Source organism: Triticum urartu, chromosome 2A, assembly GCF_056163025.1.
Source record: "Triticum urartu cultivar PI428250 chromosome 2A, HENAU_Tu73, whole genome shotgun sequence".
NCBI lineage: Eukaryota > Viridiplantae > Streptophyta > Magnoliopsida > Poales > Poaceae > Triticum > Triticum urartu.
The window spans coordinates 694,357,552-694,381,607 of record NC_141874.1 but is presented as its reverse complement, the minus strand read 5'-3'; the positions used below and the strand labels follow the sequence as shown (position 1 = coordinate 694,381,607).

The 24,056-nt window shown below is 48.4% G+C and overlaps 1 pseudogene; it reads left to right on the top strand.

Moving 5' to 3' along the window:
- Positions 1–24,056, top strand: part of LOC147986840 (uncharacterized) — a 37,038-nt pseudogene that overhangs the window by 12,152 nt on the left and 830 nt on the right.

Here is a 24,056-nt window from a genome sequence, read left to right as displayed (position 1 = left end):
TACACCAGATGCAAGTCCAGGTGATTTCGCTCCAGGTGACGAGTACGAGCTCAAGTGGGAGTTCGACGAGGACTCTCAGCGATACTACGTGTCTTTTCCTGATGATCAGTAGTGGTGCCCAGTTGGGGGTGATTGGGACCGTTGTCGCATGTTGGGTTTTCTTCTATTTTGGCGTCGTAGCCGGGCCATGAGTGTTTTGGATGATGTAATGTTATTTACGTACTTGATTGACGTGGCGAGTGTAAGCCAACTATGTTATCTCCCCTTTATTATTCATATTACATGGGATGTTGTGAAGATTGCCTAACTTGCGACATATGCCTTCAATGCGATTATGTCTCTAAGTTGTGCCTCGACACGTGGGAGCTATAGTCGCATCGAGGGTGTTACATGGGGCCCGCCGGCTGGTGGGTACCGCCGGCTACCGGCTCCTTGGTCGACAGGCAGGCCCCACTGTCCAGGGCCTTGTCGATGGCTGGTTACTGTTGCTCAATCTTGGTGACGAGGGCTTCGCTGAGGTAAGCGTGGCTACAGTGCTGCCATCCGGCGGGTGACCACTGTAGCCTCGCCGCGTCTTGTCTCCTTAATGGGGCATCTCCTTCGAGGGGGTGGCAAGCCGGCTGGAGAGAGCCGGCTCCGTCTTGGGCCGACTGGGGGAGGCCAGGCCGCCTTCGGGTGTCTCTCTGCCCGAAGGGGCCCACCGCCCGTGGGCCGTACTGGTAGCCCGTCGTGGATGACATCAGGGTCAACGTGGCAACAGTGCTGCGCCGGACGGGTCATGGCCACCCGTACGGCGCACTGTGCCAGGCGCGCTCCGGGATTCGGGGGTGGCAGGCTTCACTGTAGCCACGCCCCGTCACATCGCCGTTATGTGGATGCAGACTTCGAGGGTACGGTCTTAACCGCTTTATGGGAGCCGGCTCCTTGGAGTCGACCTTCTCGTAGCCGGCTCCTCGGAGCCGGCCCTCCCGCGGCTTTCTTCATGAGGGCTAAATTCGGGCCGCCTTCCAACAGCCGGCCTGGGAGACAGCCGGCCAGGGGAAGGCGGCCCCATGTCTTGGATTCTTGAGAGCCGGATCGGCTCGTAATTTTTTCAGAAAGGCCAGGGGGAGCCGGCTAGGCTACCCGTGGTCACTTACTCCGACACCTTTCTTCATGGTTTATGGAGCGGAGGCGGTTCTCCCTAGTGACATCCGTCATGACTCGCCCCGTGTGGCAGCTTATGTTGAAGCTGATAATGAGACAGCACTTCAGGATTCCCTAGACTTGTTAGATGAGGAGCGTGATCTTGCAGCAGCATGTTCGGCAATTTATCAACAAGATCTCCGACGTTATCACAGCCGCCGGGTTAAGACCAGAACCTTTCAGGAGGGCGATTTGGTTCTCCGACTCATCCAGGATCAAACTGATATGCACAAGTTATCCCCACCTTGGGAAGAACCTTTTGTGGTCAGCAAGAATCTGCACAACGGGTACCTCATTGATGTTCGAGAGCACAAAGACTCACGTAAATCGGAGGAGGAGACCAAGCGGCCGTGGAACATAGCTCTTCTTCGGCCTTACTATACTTGAGCCATAGGCTCTTCATATGTACATATTTATGACAATGTATATATTATATAATAAACCAGAGCCTCGAATAAAGTGGGGTCTCTGTTCTTTTTATATCATGTGTGTGCTTCCAAAAGTTTCTACTGACAAAGCAGAGTTTTCTTAAACCGGTCTCTGCAGCCGCACAGATACAAAAGAAAATCACTAGGGGACTTGGTCATATCTGAACTATAGCTACACCTCTTGATCGGTTTGAAACCATAAAGGGATATCACTAGGGGGCTTGGTCATATCTGAACCATAGCTGCACCTCTTGATCGGTTGGAAACCACAAAGGGATATCACTAGGGGGCTTGGTCATATCTGAACCGTGGCTACACCTCTTGATTGGCGTAAGGCCAACATGAATTTACTTCAGGGCCAAAGAGAGTGTTGCACAAAGCATAAGCTCAAACATGGGCACCCACTGAGTACAGCTCAAAAAGTTACTTGGGGGCTCTTTTTGCAAAGCAATAAAGAGTTTGAAAGGACCCTTGTAATTGGCTATCAAGCCATGGCTTGGAAGCCTGGTGTATTCACCTAAAACCCCGGGTTAACCTGCCTTCATCAAGTAAGCCACTCCTGTCCAGGTAATCCTGGTATGAGCCGCCGAACGTTTGACAAGTCAATCTTATACAGACCCTGAACTTGTCAAAGTTAAAACGACGATTGGTTAATTGGAGGCCCATCTTAAAAGGCTTTGTTAAATGGTTTAACTCAGCGGCCTGGCAGCCCATGAAAAGCCTCGATTTGGAGCCTGGCAGCTCGTAAAAGCCTCGCATGTTCTTTTTGAGTTCTATTTGCTAAGTTTTTCGCCTTTGTTGAGGTTCATAGTATCTTCTGATAAACCGGCGTCCTTAACCCGGCTTGGCTTTCAACTACAAGTTGTCAGTATATGATCAGGTATAATCCAGCGTTCATTAACCCGGTCTGGTATTGACTAACAAGTCGCCAGTGTTACAAGGAAAACCCAGTGTTTATTACATCCTGGTACGTTTTATTATCATAATCTGGCAAATTAAGGACGGAGTTATTAGTGCTCCGGATTGGTGTTTACACCTTTATCATACAAGCAGTTGGGCAGCCAACGAGGTATGTTGCAGATATTATTATACTTTGATTATACATCCAAGTATTGTTTATGTTTGGGCATCATGACCCGTCCAGTGGTAAACCCCTAGGACACTTTTAAGTTCTTGTATACAGAAACACAAATCATCATGGGCTATGCATAAATAGATCCCAAAAAAGTGGAGCAAGTTTTCACAATATCAAAGCACCACAACACATGCTCGATGGCATGATAGATAAGGGAGTTTTTGCTATCCTATTACAAGAAGCTTCAAAATGGCTCCAATTGAGTAATTGTTTTTAAGCATTGGCACACAATGGCTGATAAACCGGCTGCTGGTTTAAGATGCTTCGTCCAGACGGTTTGACGGTTGAGGGTCATTTGGTGCAATCACTTCTTCTTCATCCCTCCCCAGATGCTGGAAATCAACCGTTGACCAATCGATTCCGTTTAAAGCTTGAAACACGGCTTCTTCATGGATAAGGCTAGAAGGGTTAATGTCAGGAGCATAAGTATGCTTACGGATTGGAGGCACAAGTTCTTCGACTTCATGGATTTCTGCAGGCTGTCTCTTCCCTTCGGTGTCGTAAGCCGGCTGAAAATGAGATAAATCTGTGTCTTCTGCCAGTTTGTTGGCTATTGGCCGCATTTCCTTTGTCAGCCTCCGAAGATCATCATTGTCGAAGTTTGAACCGTCCTCCTTCACACCTGGATATCCTTTTATAATGTCATCCGCTTCAAGGTCTGGAATCCATGCCTTGGCCCGGATTAGTGCGGTTAATGCTCCTGCTCTTGCAGCTGCTTTCTTCAGTTCGGTAATCCGGGCTGGTAGCATGGCCAGCTTCTCAAGAGTTTCTTTTATCAGTGACGGCGCCGGTTTATTGTAAGCCGCAGTGCAAATAGCATGCTGGGATCTAGAGTACATCTATTCAATCAAGGTATAAGCCGCTTTAAGCTTCATCCGCATATCAGCACCCACATGAGCAATGCGAGTGCCTGTCATGGTTTAATATCAGCCAAACTGATAAACATCAAAGTCTCATGAATTGGACAAACAGCATAAGGAGATACTTACCAGATACAACGGATGTCATAGCATTGATTTGCCGCTTCAAACCAGTTAATTCATCTACAACTGGCTTCAGGGCTGCTTCGGCATCCTCAGCTTTTTTGGTTAAACCGGCCTTCTCAGTTTCCCAGTCAGCATGTTCCTTGTTAAAAGACTCCTTCAGCTTTTCCATCGTTGTCAGGGCTTTGGTCAGCTCCTCTTTGGCTTTCGCAGCTTCTGCTTGTTGGGACTTCACGTTCTCTTGCAAATCAGCGGTTCGAGCATCTCTATTGCTTAGCTCGGCCTGTAACGGTGAAGATATGTCAACAACAGGATATATATTTTCTAAGTACAAAGCGTATAACAAGTTATGCACTTTGTACCTGGGGGCTAATGCCTATTTGCTCTGATTCACTACATCTTTTATAAGTCTCCAGAACAATGCAAGCATTATCCTTGACACTTGGGGGCTAATGTACATCTGTTCAAAACGGACGCATGGATTAAAAACCCAGATTACCTCACAAAGTTAAACCGGCCTTTGGGGGCTACACTGAGGAAGGCTATATAATTACATTGGTAAAGTATCGGTTTTGGTTTTCACTAAGGAACTGACATTTTGGGGGTCAGTAGGAGAGGATTAAAGTGTCATAAAGACCCGGTTTAAGATTAACATCATAAAACGGCCCTTGGGGGCTACTTGGACTAGCATTTCAACTTTGGAATCAAGAAGGGAAATGAAAATACCTCATAGCGTTCCTTCATCAAGTTCACCAAACCGGCTTCATAGTCACGATTTGAGTGCAGACGGTTTAAGAAACCGGAGTGAAGTTCTTCAGCACTGAGATGGGCATAGCTTGATAAGTCAGTACTCCATTTGCCCTTTTCCCTAGAAGCACGCTCTTCTTTGGCACTATGTTGGGCCAAGATTACGGGATGGCCAGGAGAGCTGTGGCCCATGCCAGTAATGATAACATCATCTCCTTGGCCTTCAGTGGTTTTTGCGGGTGGTGACGGAGTGTCAGTACCTCTCACCGGACTAGCCTGGTTTGGAGCTGCCGGTTCAGTATCAGGCACAGCAGGATCAGCTTTTGGTCTTGAAGGGGCGGTTCATCAAAGGTAGCTTCAGGATGAGGACCCTCCGATTCACGAGTTTGGTCCGGTTCACCTATTTGCTCTTCTTCAAAAACCGTCTGGTCTTCTGATGGATTGTTGACCCGAGCTTTCTTCCTGGGTCTGGCTTTGGCTCTGTAAACAAAATTATAAGAGGTTTAGCATCTTATTCAAGATTTGCAACGCATTTGAAGGAAGGGTTTGAATGATTACCCAGCTACAGTCTTAAGAGGGGGGAGTTGGTTTGTTGTTGACTCGCCAGAAGATGAGGGAGGTGTCACCTGATAATTTGAATCGGGCAGATTAAGAGGTTGTCTGAAATAACCTGCCTTGGGATAAGAATTGTCAGAAGTGGGAGAGACCTCAGACCAGCGCTTCCGAACCGGGGTATCAGGTAAACCGGCCGAAGTGACCTATTGGCCACTGTGTCGGGTTGTCCGGCGAACTTCATGCTGCTATGTCTTCAAAATAAATGTTGGATCCAAGTAAGCAAGAGGATGAGAAAAGCTTACTTTCCGGATTGCTTGACGGGTTTTTGGCGTTGGCATAGAGTCTGAACCGGAGGAAAGGGGAATTACCTCTACATCATTAGCCCGACTCCCTTCTACGTCCTCCTGATAAAGATCATTGTTAATGAGGTGCATGAAAAGGGAGCCAAGTGAGTCAAGTTCTACCTAAACTTCCGGATCATCTGCATCTTCATCAAGTTCCATGTTGATCCGGTCAGCCGTTTTCCGCTTTGAGGTACGCTTGACGGCTTTGGTTTTGGGAGGGGATGGCTTGGCCGCTTTATCTACGGATTTCCGCTTCCAGAAGGGATCATCACCCTGTTGGTACACAAACAGAAGAAAGTTTACAAGTTGAACAATTTAAAGACATCAAGATAAAAGGGAAGCATAGTGCTTATAGGAGGCGGTTTATTCTGGGTGTAGAAGGGGCTCAAGCTGGTTTGGCGACAGACTGATTCCGGTTCATTCAAAATTTTCTTGACGCTTTCAATAACTTCTTCATCGGTTACCTAAATGTTGATGTGGCGTTGGGGGTATTCTAAATCACCGGTATACTCACACATTAAACCAGGGCGGCGGCTTAGTGGCAAGACGCTCCAAGATATCCAGCACCGCACAAAATCAACGCCTGTTAAACCGTTGGCCATAAAGGCCCGGAGCTTGGCGAGTTGAGGGGCATATTTGGCCCGTTCCACAGAACTCAAATGTTGCGGCATTGGATGAGTGTTGGAAAGTCGGTGATCACGGTAGCCTGGAAGAGGGCTCTCATCTTCGGGAGAGGTATCTATGCAGTAGAACCAAGTCTGGTTCCATTCCTTAGGATGGCTATGCAGTTTGGCATGAGGGAATTCAACTTCCTTCCGCTTTTGAACAGAGACACCACCAAGCTCAGTGTTAGGACCGTTTACAAATTCTGTACGCCGGTTCAAATGAAAAAAGTCCCGGAACAGCTCAGCAGTTGGTTCTTCCTGTAAGTACATTTCACAGAAGACTTGGAAGTTGCATATATTGGACACAGAGTTGGGTCCGATATCTTGAGGATGGAGTTGGAAGCTGGCAAGCACATCTCGGTAAAATTTTGACCCTGGCAGTTTGAAACCACGGCCTATGTGGTCGACAAAAACCACTACCTCACCCTGCCTCGGGGTTGGAGGATTCTCCGTTCCTGGAGCTCACCATTTAATTTCAGTTTTCTTCGGCAAGGTGCCGATACTGACCATTCCGTTCAATTGTTCCTCGGTGAGCCAGGAACAAGCCCAGTTGCAAGCGGCAAACTGTTTGGCCATTGTGAAACGAAAAGCTGGAAAAGAAATGCCGATTTACAAATCATTCATGATGACACACAAGATGCAATAGGAATAAAGATATACAGATATGTGAAATTGCATAAACCGGAGACTAATACAATAATGAATGACAAGGTCATATCAAGGTAAAGGAGGTTTGCCGGTTTACTAGGGGACTAATGGTATGAGATAGATTGTTTTTTACAAGGGTAAACCGCCTACATGGTACAGAGGATACAGATCTAAGGCGAAAAGGGCTAAGTAAAGAAAAACAAGTTTCACGAGGACATCTGCCGTGACAAACCCATGACAACAACCACCATTCTATTCCACCTAAAGTGCTATGTCCATGGCTCGCGCTCATGTATTGCATGAAGATTGAAAAAGTTTGAGAACACCAAAAGTATGAAACAATTGCTTGGCTTGCCATCGGGGTTGTGCATGATTTAAATACTTTGTGTGATGAAGATAGAGCATGGCCAGACTATATGATTTTGTAGGGATAACTTTCTTTGGCCATGTTATTTTGAAGAGACATAATTGCTTAGTTAGTATGCTTGAAGTATTATTATTTCTATGTCAATATTGAACTTTTGTCTTGAATCTTTCGGATCTGAATATTCATACCACAATTAAGAAGAATTACATTGAAATTATGCCAAGTAGCATTCCACATCAAAAATTCTGTTTTTATCATTTACCTACTCGAGGACGAGCAGGAATTAAGCTTGGGGATGCTTGATATGTCTCCAACGTATCTATAATTTTTGATTGTTCCATGCTATATTATATTCTATTTTGGACATTATTGGGCTTTATTATACACTTTTATATCATTTTTGGGACTAACCTATTAACCGGAGGCCCAGCCCAGAATTGTTGTTTTTTGCCTAAAAAGAATATCAAACGGAATGAAACCTTCGGGAACGTGATTTTCAGAACGAACATGATCCAGAGGACTTGGACCCTACGTCAAGCAATCAACGAGGAAGGCACGAGGTAGGGGGGTGCCTACCCCCCCCTAGGCGCGCCCTCCACCCTCGTGGGCCCCCTGTTGCTCCACCGACGTACTCCTTCCTCCTATATATACCTACGTACCCCCAAATTACCAGATACGGAGCCAAAACCCTAATTCCACCGCCGTAACTTTCTGTATCCACGAGATCCCATCTTGGGGCCTTTTCCGGAGCTCCGCCGGAGGGGGCATCGATCACGGAGGGCTTCTACATCAACACCATAGCCCCTCCGATGAAGTGTGAGTAGTTTACTTCAGACCTACAGGTCCATAGTTATTAGCTAGATGGCTTCTTCTCTCTTTTTGGATCTCAATACAAATTTCTCCCCCTCTCTTGTGGAGATCTATTCGACGTAATATTCTTTTGCGGTGTGTTTGTTGAGACCGATGAATTGTGGGTTTATGATCAAGTTTATCTATGAACAATATTTGAATCTTCTCTGGATTCTTTTATGTATGATTGGTTATCTTTGCAAGTCTCTTCGAATTATTAGTTTGGTTTGGCCTACTAGATTGATCTTTCTTGCAATGGGAGAAGTGCTTAGTTTTGGTTTCAATCTTGCGGTGTCCTTTCCCAGTGACAGTAGGGGCAGCAAGGCACGTATTGTATTGTTGCCATCGAGGATAACAAGATGGGGTTTATATCATATTGCATGAGTTTATCCCTCTACATCATGTCATCTTGCTTAAAGCGTTACTCTGTTCTCTCTAACTTAATACTCTAGATGCAAGCTGGATAGCGGTCGATGTGTGGAGTAATAGTAGTAGATGCAGGCAGGAGTCGGTCTACTTGTCTCGGACGTGATGCCTATATACATGATCATACCTAGATATTCTCATAACTATGCTCAATTCTGTCAATTGCTCAACAGTAATTTGTTCACCCACCGTAAATACTTATGCTCTTGAGAGAAGCCACTAGTGAAACCTATGGCCCCGGGGTCTATTTTCCATCATATTAATCTTCCAATACTTAGTTATTTCCTTTGCAATTTATTTTACTTTGCATCTTTTATTTCTCTTTATCATAAAAATACCAAAAATATTATCCTATCATATCTATCAGATCTCACTCTCGTAAGTGACCGTGTAGGGATTGACAACCCCTTATCGCGTTGGTTGCGAGGATTTATTTGTTTGTGTAGGTGCGAGGGACTCGTGCGTAGCCTCCTACTGGATTGATACCTTGGTTCTCAAAAACTGAGGGAAATACTTATGCTACTTTGCTGCATCACCCTTTCCTCTTCAAGGGAAAACCAACGCAGTGCTCAAGAGGTAGCACGTACGCGTAATGTCGGTCCGGGCCGCTTCATCAAACAATACCGCCGAACCAAAGTATGACATGCTGGTAAGCAGTATGACTTGTATCACCCACAACTCACTTGTGTTCTACTCGTGCATATAACATCTACGCATAAAACCTGGTGTCGGTGTCAAAACTGGCGGATCTCGGGCAGGGGGTCCCGAATAGGGATGGAAATTTTATCCACGGATCTGGATACCCATGGATACCCGACCCGGTTGGGCAAGGGTATGGAGCACATTCTCGCCCATGGGTCCATGGATATGGATACCCACGAACAGCCGGGTTGGGCATGGTTATAGACTGTGCTCCATGGATATCCAATGGATACCCGTATGACATGTGGGGCCATATGCAAGTGATAGTAGAAAGAGTGAATCAATAGGAAATGGCAGGAAATATGCAACTTGTTCCATGAGCTATATGCTGGAGAATCAACCTCTGGTATGTCACACTTAAGGACTCATCATATTACTTGTTTCCTACTTATGCATGTGGCTTATGTTGTCATTTGTGAGTGAATGATGATGAGTTTATTTGCTCTTTGGGAAGGCTTCATGCTGACTTTTCTATGCCCATGGAGCTCCATGGGTATGTGGGTATCCAGTGGGTTTGGACATGGGCACAAGTTTTGCCCATGGATAATTTGGTGGATGGGCAGAGGGTAGGAAGATGGGTCATGGGTTGGATTTGGACCAGCTCCACCCACCCCAAACCCGACCCATTGCCATCCCTAGTCCCGAACTGTGCGTCTAAGGCCGATGGTAACAGGAGGCAGGGGACACGATGTTTACCCAGGTTCGGGCCCTCTTGATGGAGGTAATACCCTACGTCCTGCTTGATTGTTCTTGATGATATGAGTATTACAAGAGTTGATCTACCACAAGATCGTAGAGGCTAAACCCTAGAAGCTAGCCTATGGTCTGATTGTATCTTGTCCTACAGACTAAACCCTCCGGTTTATATAGACACCGGAGGGGGCTAGGGTTACACAGAGTCGGTTACAAGGGAGGAGATCAACATATCCGTATTGCCTAGCTTGCCTTCCACGCCAAGGAGAGTCCCATCCGGACACGGGACAAAGTCTTCAATCTTGTATCTTCATAGTCCAACAGTCCGGCCAAAGGATATAATCCAGCTGTCCGGAGACCCCCTAATCCAGGACTCCCTCAGTAGCCCCTGAACCAGGCTTCAATGACGATGAGTCCGGCGCGCAGTATTGTCTTCGGCATTGCAAGGCGGGTTCCTCCTCCGAATACTCCATGGAAGATTTTGAACACAAGGATAGTGTCTGGCTCTACAAAAAAAGTTCCACATACCATCGTAGAGAGAATAATATTTCCACAAATCTAATCTGCTGACATGTTTTGACAGCATGACATCACGCCACGACCCGGTCATTATTCGAACCGTTTTTCTCAACCAGCACCGCACATATCGCGAGGCGGTTTTCTTGACACGTCTTATCAAAGAAGAGATCGTGTTCCCCTTATTACGGGATTCTCATCAATACGGACGTGGGTAACCCAACTGCGCCATCAATTATGACGCTTGGGGAATAAGCGATTTTGCCAGGCAAGTGGGGAGGCGCATTGCCTCTTTCGCCCTTATAAAGGGATTAGGATTCACTCTTTTTACCCATGCCTTCTTCCTCCTTGCTTACCCATTCTCGCACACTCGAGCTCCAGCACCCAAGTTCGCGTCTTTCTTCTCAAACCACTCCAAGCATGTCCGAAGCGGGAGGCAAGTGGATGGTCTCCTCCTTCGCGGAGGAGAACATCACAAAGTTACGGGAAGCCGGATATCTGGCTACGGATATCGCGCACCGGTTGCCAGATGCAGGGCAGATCCTCCCTACGCCCGAACCCCATGAGAGGATAGTTTTTCTTACCCACTTCGTCCGCGGACTGGGATTTCCCCTCCACCCATTTGTCCGCGAGCTCATGTTCTACTACGGGCTGGGTTTTCATGATCTGGCCCCCAATTTCATCCTCAACATCTTGGCGTTTATCGTCGTGTGCGAGGCCTTCCTCCGCATCAAGCCCCATTTTGGCCTGTGGCTGAAGACCTTCAATGTCAAACCGAAGGTGGTGGTCGGCCAGCAAGCAGAGTGCGAAGGCGCCATGGTGGGGAAGATGCCTAACGTCACCTGGCTCGAAGGCTCCTATGTGGAGACCATAAAGGGGTGGCAATCGGAGTGGTTCTACATCACCGAGCCGCGTGACACCAACTGGGCGACGGCCCCCGAATTTCGATCCGGAATCCCCACGCGGCTCACTTCCTGGAAAGAGAAGGGCCTGTCCTGGGGTTCTTTGGTAGAGCTGACCGGACTCCAGACCTGCATCAGGAACATGATGAGCAAGAAAATCAAGATCGTCGATGTGGTCCAAGTCATGCTCTTCCACCGGATTCTCCCGTGTCAACAACGGGTATTCAACTTGTGGGAGTTCGACCCGGCCAAGCACCAGACGCTGCGAGAGCTCTATGACACGATGCACGAGGGCATCTGGAGGGTGTTGTTCAAGCGCGCCGAGGTACCTCCTTCCCTCACCGAGGACCGCGGACTCAGCGCAAAGCGTCGCGCCAATCCGGTAAGTTTTTTATATTTCACAGGGCATCCATTTTCCCCAGTTTAATCATGTGTGGGATCTAAGCCTTCCATGCCTTTAACAGGACTGGGTGAAGACAGCGGAGCAGATCGATTGACCCGCCCCCTGCCTGAAGATCCTACAGATGCTCTCCTGACGGAGATGCTAGTTCCGGCACCTTACGAGGTGCCAGTGAAGAAGGCCAAAAAGAAGGCCGCGGGGACCCGAAAGGGTCTCCGGCGCAAGGTTGTATCGGACTCATCGTCCAATAACTCTGACGCGCCCTCCTCCCATGAAAACAAGGAGGAGGAAGAGGAAAGTTCTCCCCCCAGCCGGGGGAGACAAGAAAAGGAAGGCCGACCCAACTGGGGAGGCCGAAGGGTCCAAGAAAGGAAGGACCCTCCCTCCGGACTGCTCCATGATGGCCGCCTACAGCGACGACGAGTGGCTACCCAGGGTCAAGCCCCTGGCAAAGTTGTAAGTATCCGGACACCATAGTAATTCATGGTATGTTTTATTGCACTGCTTCTCTTCATGCCGAACATGATTATGCAGTCCGTCCCGAGCTCATCTTGACGTAGCTTCGTCGAGCGGTTCGTTGGACTCATCGGATATGAACAGCGGTTCTCTTCCGACCGCCTCCACCCCTTGCCCTACGGATAACATCGAGGTGTTGTCCCAACAGGCACCGGGCCAAGGGGAGGTAGTCCTGGAGGCGCCTCGAGGCGACCTTTCGGACCCTAGGCGCAAAGGGAGCAGGACTCCCATGGGCTCCAGGTTCGGCCCCCAGCCGAACATTGCACCAGAATCTTCGGTGGTTCCGAACTCCAGCGGGCGACCCCCCGTTAAGGGGGGCAAGCCGCCCATGCCGGTGTTCTTTGTCTATCCAGAGGCACCGAACAACTTGCTGGAAGCGCTTCGCGGCGCTTCCATCGACGAAGAGCACCGCACTATCATGAGTGCGGTGATCGAGAAAGTTCAGTCCGCCAAAAACGGACTGACCGAAGCTTGCGCCAGCCTACTAACAGGCTTTGAGGTAAGCAATCAAAATATAAGAAAATATTACCGCATAGATAGTAGCCCCTGATGCTCTGTTCGGCGTTCGAGAAGAAAGGCCGAAATAGAGGATCAAATGATAACTCAGGAGTCTAATCAGAATATATCTATGTGTATGTGCAGGTTACACTGCTGGCAACTGCCGTGTGTACTGCAGAGGTCTCTGCACTGAAGCAGGACCTGGAGCGGTCTGAGAATGAGCTCAGCCTTACCAAGAGGCACCTCGAGGAGAGCAAAGGTAAGCAATACCTTGTCTATATATATATATATATATATATATATATATATAAAAGAAGTTCGGGTGTAAAGTAATAGGATCATCATGGGTTTGCCAGGGGCCATGACCGAAGTGGCGACCCTGAAGAAGGCGCTGTCCGAGGCCGAAGACAAAGCGGCCAAGGAGCTCATTGAGCGGGAGAAACAAGAAGCCCGAGTGGGCGAGGTGCAGCAGGAGCTCGAGGCTCTCGCCAAAAAACACGAGTCCTTGGATCTTGACTCTAAGACGCGAGAGTCCGAGCTTGCGCGGGCGCTTGAAAGCGCCCGGAGCGCCAAGGCTGAAGCCCACAAGGCCCTCCAGGAGATTGATGCGGTGAAGAAGATAGCAGCGGGTAAGGCATTCATTATGCAAAGAAAGCATGTGAAGGAAAATTTCCTTTTTCTTACCCGAGTTCAGAGCTCTCCAGGAGCGTTTGCAGATCTTCCCCGCAGTGTACTGGATGCCGCGGAGGTTTACCGAGCTGAGGAGGGGAGCTCGACGGAGAAGTTGTTCTGGTCTCAGTATACTGGGACTGAACACCCCGTGCCCTTGAGCGACCAGCTGAAGCAATTCGTCAAGCTTCACAAGGCGGACGGACAGGCCATGAGGGGCCTTATAGTCCGGATGTGGCCTGGCGAGCCCCTGTCCGGCAGCTACTTCGGTCTGGTGAGGCGGCTCGTGGACGCCTGCCCACGGCTTGAAGTCATAAAGCGGTCCATCTGCATCGAGGGTGCGCGCAGGGCTTTTGCCCTAGCGAAGGTGCACTGGGCGAAGCTGGACGCCATGAAGCTGGTGAAGGAGGGGCCGCCGGAGGGCAAGGAGCATTGCTGCCCCGAAATGTATTATGATAGTGTCCTGAAGGGTTCCCGCCTTGTGGCGGATGAATGTGCCAGGGATGTAATTTTCGAATGAACATGCTCATGTGATCCTGTAATGTGAAACAAGTTCATCTGTGCTATGCAACGCTTTTTCTTAATTTAAAATATTACCTTCTGTGCGGCCGTTTACAAAATCTGAGAGTTGGCCAGTTGTCGGCTTCTGCCCCCATGTAACTAGTACTGGGGTGTTCGGGATAAACCTGAGCACTCTTTACCCCAATTTTGGGTCCTTCAAGGGAGGTGTTCAGCGCAACGAACCAGGCAATCGGACTATAAGGCTTTATCACTCTCACTTAGCCATAGAAGTCTACAATTTTATATTTTGGTGAAGCCCCTAGTATTCGGAAGGCCGAATTTGGGGTGCTATACACGCCTAAGCCGGACAAGGCCGACTCCTCGCCCGAAGCGGAAAAAGTCTTTAAGGACTTGAGACCTCTTGAACAGCGACCAGTCTCTCGCCTTATCATGACAGTCAGTTTTTCGCTTTCTCTACTAAGGTGCTCGTCCGGAAGAACCGGGACACAGTCGCAGTAGTTCTCCCATCGCTACCTTAGCCGATATAGCGGAACGTAAGGTACCAAAGCATGGGAGCCGGGCAAACCCAACTATTGACCCAAGACATGATTCGGAGCTGATGCATATAATGCTATAAGTTCGGGGTGCCACACTGTCGAAAGTGTTCGGACTTCTCGCGCCGTATTATGGGGTAAACGAAAGCCCCTGGCGTACTGACCGTACCCGAATTTACGGGTGCGGATTGTCGTAAATGGACAAAAAGGAGAAAAAAAGAATGAATAATGCAATAATAGACTAATGCTATGCATTGTTATTTAAATAATACATCGAAGCGTACTGGTACAGGTAGTGCAATAAGCAGAAAGTAGGACTATTCGAAATGTCCTATCCAAGGCAAGCTGCGTATGGATAGTAGAAAGAGGGTATTATTATTAGAGACCACCTGGGGGTTCCCGTGTACATGTTAGCCTCTTGCCGCCTTGGTTGTTCCTTCCCGTAATGTGTCCGGCAATCGTACTGCCGGAAAGGGCTTCCAGAAAGTTAGGCCCTGAAAGAGAAAAGAAATGATAAAGGTATACAGCCCCTAGGGCTGTTAAGCCGCATTGCGGGACGTGCCCTGATCGTGCCCCCGCCTATGTCCATGGTATATTCAATGCGTAATTATGTACGCGCGGCACGGATTTTGCCGCTTGACTGGGACTGGGATGGGGGACGAATTGCTAGGCGAGCTCTGAACGTGCCAGGCAATCCTGTTGCAGTTTACTCCGGACACGCTTGAAGGTGTTCGGGGGTTGTATCGCCAAATTAGTGGTTTGCCTTGAAAGGCTGCTTTGTGCTTCTGCTGCGAGGGCCGCGGTGTGCTCTTCCGTGCGGAGCGCTCCGTTCTGTGTTTCCATTCACTGTTATGACCCCCCGAGGTCCTGGCATCTTGAGCTTGAGGTATGCGTAATGCGGTACTGCATTGAATCTTGCAAATGCAGTTCGTCCGAGCAGTGCATGATAGCCACTGCGAAACGGGATGATGTCAAAGATTAACTCCTCACTTCGGAAGTTGTCCGGTGATCCGAAGACCACTTCCAGTGTGATTGAGCCCGTGTAATGGGCCTCTACACCTGGGATGATGCCCTTAAAGGTGGTTTTGGTGGGTTTGATCCTCAAGGGATCGATACCCAATTTTCGCACTGTATCCTGATAGAGCAGGTTCAGGTTGCTGCTGCCGTCCATAAGGACTCGAGTGAGGTGAAATCCGTCGATGATGGGGTCTAGGACCAGTGCGGCGGATCTGCCATGACGGATACTAGTGGGGTGGTCCCTACGATGAAAGGTGATCGGGCAAGCAGACCATGGGTTGAACTTTGGGGCAATGGGTTCCATCGCATAGACGTCCCTTAGTGCACGCTTCCGCTCCCTCTTGGGGTGGGTTGCATATATCATGTTCACCGTCTTCACTTGTGGGGGAACCCCTTCTGTCCTCGTGTTCGGCGGCCGGGGCTCCTCATCATCATCACTATGCAGCCCCTTGTCCTTGTTTTCGGCATTTAACTTGTCGGGCTGCTTGAACACCCAGCATTCTCTGTTGGTGTGATTGGCTGGCTTGTCGAGGGTGTCGTGGATTTGACACGAGCGATCCAGTATGCGATCCAAACTGGATAGAGCCGGAGTACTTCTTTTAAATGGCTTTTTCTGCTCACCGGATCTAGACCCTCTGAATCCTGCATTGACTGTTGTACCCTCGGTGTTATCGCCGTTATTGCGGCACTTTGGTCTGTTACGACATTGTCTGCCGTTGGCATATTTGGTATCCAAAGTGCCCGGATTCCTCGATGTGTTATTGCTGCGAGCCAGCCAGCTGTCCTCGCCCGCGCAAAAGCGGGTCATGAGTGTCGTGAGGGCTGCCATAGACTTCGGCTTCTCCTGGCCAAGGTGGCGGGCAAGCCACTCGTCATGGATGTTGTGCTTGAATGCCGCTAGGGCCTCTGCGTCCGGACAGTCGACAATTTGGTTTTTCTTACTTAGGAACCGAGTCCAGAATTGTCTGGCCAACTCCCCTGGCTGCTGAGTTATATGGCTCAAGTCATCAGCATCCGGTGGTCGCACATAAGTGCCCTGGAAGTTGTCAAGGAATGCATCTTCCAGATCCTCCCAACTGCCGACGGAGTCTGCTGGCAAGCTATTCAGCCAATGCCGAGCAGGTCCTTTGAGTTTTAGTGGGAGGTACTTGATGGCATGTAGATCATCACTGCGAGCCATGTGGATGTGAAGGAGGAAATCCTCAATCCATACAGCGGGGTCTGTTGTACCATCATATGATTCGATATACGGATTTGAAAGCCTCCGGGAATTCATGATCCATTACTTCATCAGTGAAGCATAGGGGGTGTGCGGCGCCTCTGTGCCGAGCTATATCACGATGCAGTTAATATGAGTCTTGTCTGCTGTATTCGGCCCGGTCGGATTTGCTTTTGGTGTATCCGGCGTGACGATCATCGTCACGTGTTGGTGCGCGTGCCCGTGACCCATATATTGACCTTGCAAATTTTGCCTTACTGTCCAATACGTCTCGCAGGTCCCGTGTGTTGCCCCGGTCCTTGGTATTTTTGATTGAGTGGCGGCGGGGTGCAGGTTGAACTTCAGGCTGAAACACCTCTCTGGCTCGGCCACGCAGTGGCCGGTCAGCTGCATCCTACACTGGTGAATGAGGTTTCAATGCTTCCTCCTCGAGGTGAGGTAGCAACCTGCGTTCTGGGTAACTCTTGGAGGGGCGCTCGAGTTCGTATTCCTCGGCTGCAAGGACTTCGGTCCATATGTCTGCTAGCAAGTCTTGATCGGCTTGAAGTTGTTGTTGCTTTTTCTTTAGGCTATTTGCTATGGCCATAAGCCGGCACTTGAAGCGCTCCTGCTCGACGGGGTCCTCAGGCACAATAAATTCTTCGTCGCTGAGGCTCGCCTCGTCTTCGGAGAGAGGCATGTAGTTGTGCTCCTCCGGTTCTCCATCTGCTGCCTGCTCTGGAGGGCTAGCTTGTTCATCCTCCGGCTCTACATCGTGCTGGAGGGGATTGTGGTTGTCTTCGGCACTATCCGGAGTGTTATTATCTCCTGTGCCGGTATCACTACTTTTGTTGTGGCGGGACTTAGAGCGGCGCCGCTGACGTCGGCGCTTGGGTTGCTTCTTGGAGGGGTCATCCTCCGTTGTCTCGTCGCCATTGCCTTCTTTAGGGGTGTCCACCATGTATATGTCGTATGATGAGGTAGCGGTCCAGCGCCCTGTGGGCGGTGGTTCCTGCTCGTCTCCTGCATCGTCGTCCATACCGTCGATGTCTTCAGAGTCGAAGTCGAGCATGTCAGTTAAATCGTCGACAGTGGCTACTAAGTGGGTGGTGGGTGGGCAGCGAATTTCTTCGTCGTCCGCATCCCATTCTAGCCGGACATAGTTCGACCAAGGTTCTCCTGATAGGGAGAGAGACCTTAATGAATTTAGCACATCGTCGAAGGGTGAGTGCTGAAAGATATCCATGGAGGTGAACTCCATGATCGGCGCCCAGTCGGATTCGACGGGCACGGATGTAAGCGGCTCAGAGTTCCTAGCCGGAGGTGAATCCAGTGGTTCAGCGACACGGCTCTCGTAAGGGTTGAAGTCACTATCCGGCTCTATTGCCACTGAGAGTGCGGCCTCCATGGCGGGGTCTATCCCTCCGCTCTCAGATAGCAAGATTTGCTCCGGATTGACGGCTGGAGTAGTTGCAGATGCGATCTCCCGAATATTGTCCGATGGCAGAGTTACGTCATGCTCATCGTGACTGTGCAGCGCATCTGACATGGGCTCGAATCCGTCAAAGATCAAGTCACCGCGGATGTCAGCAGTGTAGTTTAAGTTTCCGAACCTGACCTGATGGCCAGGGGCATAGCTCTCGATCTGCTCCAGATGGCCAAGCGAATTGGCTCGCAGTGCGAAGCCGCCGAATACGAAGATCTGTCCGGGGGGGAACCTCACCTTGGACCGCATCATTACCGATGATCGAAGGAGCCATCGAGCCTTACGGTGACGGCACAATGGAACTCTCAATGAAAGCACCAATGTCGGTGTCAAAACCGGCGGATCTCGGGTAGGGGGTCCCGAACTGTGCGTCTAAGGCCGATGGTAACAGGAGGCAGGGGACACGATGTTTACCCAGGTTCGGGCCCTCTTGATGGAGGTAATACCCTACGTCCTGCTTGATTGTTCTTGATGATATGAGTATTACAAGAGTTGATCTACCATGAGATCGTAGAGGCTAAACCCTAGAAGCTAGTCTATGGTCTAATTGTATCTTGTCCTATGGACTAAACCCTCCGGTTTATATAGACACTGGAGGGGGCTAGGGTTACACAGAGTCGGTTACAAGGGAGGAGATCTACATATCTGTATTGCCTAGCTTGTCTTCCATGCCAAGGAGAGTCCCATCCGGACACGGGACGAAGTCTTCAATCTTGTATCTTCATAGTCCAACAGTCCGGCCAAAAGATATAATCCGGCTGTCCGAAGACCCCCTAATCCAGGACTCCCTCACCTGGCTCGGATGCCACTGTTGGGGAACGTAGTAATTTAAAAAAAAATCTACGTACACACAGGATCATGGTGATGCATAGCAACGAGAGGGGAGAGTGTGTCCACGTACTGTCATAGACCGACTGCGGAAGCGTTAGCACAACGCGGTTGATGTAGTCGTACGTCTTCACGATCCGACCGATCCAAGTACCGAACGCACGGCACCTCCAATGCACACGTTCAACACGATGACGTCCCGCGAGTTCCGATCCAGCAAAGCTTCACAGGAGAGTTTCATTAGCACGACGGCGTGGTGACGGTGATGATGATGCTACCGACGCAGGGCTTCGCCTAAGCACCGCTACGATATGATCGAGGTGGATTATGGTGGAGGGGGGCACCGCACACAGCTAAGAGATCAATGATCAATTGTTGTGTCTATGGGGTGCCCCCTGCCCTCGTATATAAAGGAGCAAGGGGAGGAGGTGGCCGGCCAGGGAGAGGCGCGCCAAGAGGGGAAGTCCTACTCCCACTAGGAGTAGGACTCCTCCTTTTCCTAGTAGGAGTAGGAGAGGGGGAAGGAAAGGGAGAGGAGGAGAATGAAAGAGGGGGCCGGCCCCCTTTGCCCTAAACCAATTCGGTTTGGGCCTTGGGGGGGCGCGCCCCACACTCCCATTACTGCCCTCTATTTCCACTAAGGCCCATGTAGGCCCATTAAGCCCCGGGGGGTCCGGTAACCCCCGGCACTCTGGTATATGTCTGAAACCATCCGGAACCTTTCTGGTATCCGAACATAGTCGTCCAATATATCGATCTTTATGTCTCGACCATTTCGAGACTCCTCGTCATGTCCGTGATCATATCCGGGACTCCGAACTACCTTCGGTACATCAAAACACAAAAACTCATAATACCGATCGTCATCGAACTTTAAGCGTGTGGACCCTACGGGTTCGAGAACTATGTAGACATGACCGAGACACGTCTCCGGTCAATAACCAATAGCAGAACCTGGATGCTCATATTGGTTCCCACATATTCTACGAAGATCTTTATCGGTCAAACTACATAACAACATACGTTGTTCCCTTTGTCATCGGTATGTTACTTGCCCGAGATTCGATCGTCGGTATCCCAATACCTAGTTCAATCTCGTTACCGGCAAGTCTCTTTACTTGTTCCATAATGCACTATCCCGCAACTAACTCATTAGCTACATTGCTTGCAAGGCTTATAGTGATGTGCATTACCGAGAGGGCCCAGAGATACCTCTCTGACAATCGGAGTGACAAATCCTAATCTCGAAATACACCAACTCAACAAGTACCTTCGGAGACACCTGTAGAGCACCTTTATAATCACCCAGTTACGTTGTGATGTTTGGTAGCACACAAAGTGTTCTTCCGATAAACAGGAGTTGCATAATCCCATAGTCATAGGAACATGTATAAGTCATGAAGAAAGCAATAGCAACATACTAAACGATCAAGTGCTAAGCTAACGGAATGGGTCAAATCAATCACATCATTCTCCTAATGATGTGATCTCATTAATCAAATGACAACTCATGTCTATGGCTAGGAAACATAACCATCTTTGATCAACGAGCTAGTCAAGTAGAGGCATACTAGTGACACTCTGTTTGTCTATGTATTCACACATGTATCATGTTTCTGGTTAATACAATTCTAGCATGAATAATAAACATTTATCATGATATAAGGAAATAAATATTAACTTTATTATTGCCTCTAGGGCATATTTCCTTCAGCCGCCGCAGCCACGCCCCCACCACGTACCTGGGCTCCTCGACGTCGTTGTCTCCTGCTCGACGCCCACTAAGATCCGTTGCCTCATCACGTCGCCGACGCATGCAGATCGGGCGAGGTCCCCTGTGCTGCCGCCACCAGCCACGAGGTTGGGAGAGCTGGGCGAAGAATGCGCAGGGGTCCGCTCTGCAACCACTAAGATTTTGAAGAAGTTCAAAATAGATCAGTTAAAGAAAGGGTTCTTGCCTGTGTTGCAAGGTGTAAAGTTGAGTAAGACTCAAAGCCCGACCACGGCAGAAGATAGAGAGAGAATGAAAGTCATTCCCTATGCCTCAGCCATAGGTCCTATAAAGTATGCCATGCTGTGTACCAGACCTATTGTATACCTTGCCATGAGTTTGGCAAGGGAGTACAATAGTGATCTAGGAGTAGATCACTGGACAGCGGTCAAAAATATCCTTAGAGGACTAAGGAAATATTTCTCGGTTATGGAAGTGATAAAGAGTTCATTGTAAAGAGTTACGTCGATGCAAGATTTTAAACCGATCCAGATGAGTCTGAGTCTCAATCTGGATACATATTGAAAGTGGGAGCAATTAGCTAGAGTAGCTCCATGCAGAGCATTGTAGACATAGAAATTTGCAAAATACATACGGATTTGAATGTGACAGACCCGTTGACTAAACCTCTCTCACAAGCAAAACATGATCACACCTTAGTACTCTTTGGGTGTTAATCACATGGCCATGTGAATTAGATTACTGACTCTAGTAAACCCTTTGGGTGTTAGTCACATAGCGATGTGAACTATGGGTGTTAATCACATGGTGATGTGAACTATTGGTGTTAAATCACATGGCGATGTGAACTAGATTATTGACTCTAGTGCAAGTGGGAGACTGAAGGAAATATGCCGTGGAGGCAATAATAAAGTTGTTATTTATATTTCCTTATATCATGATAAATGTTTATTATTCATGCTAGAATTTTATTAACCGTAAACTTGATACACGTGTGAATACATAGACAAAACAAAGTCTCCCCGGTATGCCTCTACTTGACTAGCTCGTTAATCAAAGATGGTTAAGTTTCCTAACCATAGACATGTGTTGTCATTTGATGAACGGGATCACATCATTAATAGAATGATGTGATGGACAAGACCCATCCGTTAGCTTAGCATAATGATCGTTGAGTTTTATTGCTATTTCTTTCTTCATGACTTATACATATTCCTCTGACTATGAGATTATGCAACTCCCGAATACCGGAGGAACACCTTGTGTGCTCTCAAGCATCACAACATAACTGGGTGATTAATAAGATGCTCTACAGGTGTGTCCAAAGGTGTTTGTTGGGTTGGCATAGATCGAAATTAGGATTTGTCACTCCGATTATCAGAGAGGTATCTCTGGGCCCTCTTGGTAATGCACATCACTATAAGCCTTGCAAGCAATGTGACTAATGAGTTAGTTGTGGAATGATGCATTATGGAATGAGTAAAGAGACTTGCCGGTAACGAGATTGAACTAGGTATGATGATACCGACGATCGAATGTCGGGCAAGTAACATACCGATGACAAAGGGAATAACGTATGTTGTGTTACAGTTTGACCGATAAAGATCTTTGTAGAATATGTGGGAACCAATATGAGCATCCAGGTTCCGCCATTGGTTATTGATCGGAGATGTGTCTCGTTCATGTCTACATAGTTCTTGAACTCGTAGGGTCTGCATGCTTAATGTTCGATGACGATTTGTATTATGAGTTATGTGTTTTGGTGACCGAAGTTTGTTCGGAGTCCCGGATGAGATCGCGAACATGACAAGGAGTCTCGAAATTGGTCGAGAGGTAAATATTGATATATTGGAAGGTAGTATTCAGACACAGGAAGGGTTCCGGAGTGTATCGGGTACATACCGGAGTACCGGAGGGGTTACCGGAACCCCCCAAAGGAAAATATGGGCCATAGGAGGGAGGCTAACCAGCACATAAGGGGCTGGTGCGCCCCCCACAAGGGAGGAGGCTGAATTGGTTTAGGGAAGGGGGCGCCACCCCCCTTTCCTTCTCCTACTCCCACTCCTTCCTTTTCCCTCCGGTGAAGAAAGGAAAAGGGGGGGGCGAATCCTACTAGGACTAGGAGTCCTAGTAGGACTCCCGCCATGGCACACCCCTCTTGGCCGGCCACCCCCTCCTCCCCTCCTTTATATACGGGGGCGGGGGCACCCCAAAGGCACATCAATTGTTCTCTTAGCTGTGTGCGGTGGCCCCCTCCACGGTTTAATCCTCCAGTCATAGCGTCATAGTGCTTAGGCGAAGCCCTATACGGATCACATCACCATCACCGTCACCACGATGTCGTGCTGACGGAACTCTCCCTCGACCCTCTGCTGGATCAGGAGTTCGAGGGACGCCATCAAGCTGAACGCATGCTAAACTCGGAGGTGCGGTACATTCGGTACTAGATCGGTTGGATCGTGAAGACGTTCGACTACATCAACCGCGTTAACCTAACGCTTCCGCTTTCGGTCTACGATGGTACGTGGACACACTCTCCCCCTCTCATTGCTATGCATCTCCTAGATAGATCTTGCGTGTTCGTAGGAACTTTTTGAAATTGCATGCTACGTTCCCCAACACTTTGGCACATTGGTATGACCATGTCTCGCCTTATTATTATATAAATTCACTATGTATCATGCTTTTGTTATTCCCAACACAAGGATGGGTGTATCCATGTTCATTGTTTGTAAATGTTTTAGTTGAGCATAGATCAACATGTGGGATACAACTAGAGGTTTTTTTTATAAGATTGATGTATCCGTCTTCTCACTTTGAGAGGGGGTGTAGATTCTTGTGGAACCCACAATAATGGTGTCGGTGTTGTCATCGTCGCATTGGAAATTTGGCCATGTGGGAAGAATGGTCTAATGCCCTATATATATGGGAGAGAGAACCCCCACTAGGAAAAAAATCATTATTTTTGATATAGCAAATTAGTATAGTGCTACATTTTCTCTTGTGATAACCGTTGGTTTACTTGTTGGGCCATGCCTTTCTTGTCTCAAGGCAAGGATGGCAACATATGAACACAATATGCACATGTTTCTTGGTTTACTAAATTTTGATAACGGAATCTCCGAATTTGTAAACCTCATCAAGACAATTTTTTTGGCAAATTCTCGAGAAGGATAAACATGGGGAGCACATGAAGGTCTATTAGTGGATAATTCAGATAAGGTATCACAACTGAATTGCCTGGCTAGATGAATATATACAAATATGCAAGTGTGCCTCCCCAAAATATTATGAATGTGGCCACTCTATGCATATTCCTAGCATTGATGTATGATGTGTACATGTATGTCCAATATTTAAATATAAATATGGGATATATAGTGTTCTACTTTCTTCCGTAAAGAGCTTATATGGAAGTTATATTTATGATGGTTGTTAGATCTATAACAAAAGGGCCTTGTAGGAGTGTTTTTTAATATAATTAATACATGTTGGAATCATAATTGAATAGT